The sequence below is a fragment of the Prinia subflava genome, chromosome 8 (genome assembly GCF_021018805.1).
Source record: "Prinia subflava isolate CZ2003 ecotype Zambia chromosome 8, Cam_Psub_1.2, whole genome shotgun sequence".
In the NCBI taxonomy this organism is placed as follows: Eukaryota; Metazoa; Chordata; class Aves; order Passeriformes; family Cisticolidae; genus Prinia; species Prinia subflava.
Window position 1 is genome coordinate 25,294,952 of NC_086254.1, and position 1,733 is coordinate 25,296,684.

Here is a 1,733-nt window from a genome sequence, read left to right on the forward strand (position 1 = left end):
ACCGGCCCCGCCTCACCCCACCTGCGGCGGCGGGGCTGCCCTGGGCCCCGCGGCCTTGGAGGCCGCTGGGGGTCTGCGCTGTGGGACGCCGTGAGGGGATCGTCCCTGTATCCCCACGCCGTGAGAGCATGGTCTCGTCATCCCCACGCCATGAGGGGATCATTCCTCCATCCTCAAGGCATGAGAGGATCGTCTTGTCATTCCCCACACCATGAGGGGATCATCCCCCTATCCCCAGGCCGTGAGGGGATTGTCCTCACATCCCCACAGCCTGGTCTTCCTGCCCACTGTGTCCCTGGCACCTTCAGATCCTCCATTAGCACCAGGGCCATCAAAAGAAGGGGATAATCCCTTAAAAACCTCTCAGTACTCTGCACAGAAAAAATACGGGACCTTTTGAGGGCAAGTCAGAATGCCCACTTCAGGTGGTGCTTGCCCATGCCGGCCATTCCCTCTCCATTCCCCAAACCAGGCCTGTGGGACAGAGCTGCGATTGATAAAGGACTCAGAATCAGCTCTTGGCACGAAGCAAAGCAAGAATCTGAACTTAGATGTGTCTGGGACAGAGCAACACTTTTCTTTGTATTGGTGAGTATGGATGAACCATCTTGTTCACTCCCTTTGAGCACATAAAGCAGCACGTGTGTCCCATAGTATGAGGGCTCGGCTGGCTTTGGAAGCTGTGAGGGGAGAGGCTGAGCTGCCATGGCTCTGCCAGGTCAACACGGTGCTGGCACTAAAGGCTGAAGTTTAATGCATTTTTCCAGACTGAAAAACTTGTTTCAATCTTTACAAATGGGGCAGAGAAATCAAAACACGTGTGTGCCCCCAGCAGAACCCCAGGACCCTGCACACTCACTTTTCCTGGTGAAACTGGCTGTTTCACCAAATAAAAGGAAACTTTAGGGGAAAATAAGGAAGCTCGTCTCCAAGTTCACAGCAGTATTCCTGCCAATTGCAGTGGGGAGAAGTTGAGGCCTGATTCCACAGTCCCATGTTTGCTAAGGACCTTCAGCGTGCTGGGGTGAGGTCTCACTGCAATGGGTTTAATGACTTTGTCAAAAATAATGCATAACATCTTTAATGCGAAATGGGACAAACTTATCTGTCATGAGTGCATAAAGAATTAAAGTTTAATGATACTTGCCAAGATAAAAAATAACAAAGTCCATTTGTAATGCAGGCACTCCTTTTTCTAGCTGATGTTTTTATCTCTTTTTTGTTTCTCAAATTCCCCAAACCAGTCATTCTCGGTAAATGTCCAAACCACTGAGGTTTTATTATATTTACAAATACATAAATTCTGAAATGCATAGACAAAAAAAGTTGTCCTTTATAATGATAATAGAGAGAATGAAATAATGTTGCAAGAAGTTTTCTTTACAAAGCAGCACTTACTCTTTTCATACATAACCAACTTAAAAGAGAAAAATAATGTAATAGGTAATCTACCACTAACAAACTTTTATTTTGGCTACACACCTCTCATACGACACTTTCAGCTTTTAACATTAATCTTCTTCATTTCTTTCAGAATATTTTAAAAGCATTTTTTTTGGGGGGGAAGGAATAAAACCGAAGCAGAGTAGCTTTCACGCAGGTGTCTGAAAATTTTAATAATCATATGTCAACCATTGCGAGCTTTTATCACATCTCAGACCCGCGGGGTGTAGCGATAGATTTCATTCATCTGGCCTCTTTCATCCCCGCGGTTCCCAAGGGACCTTATCAAA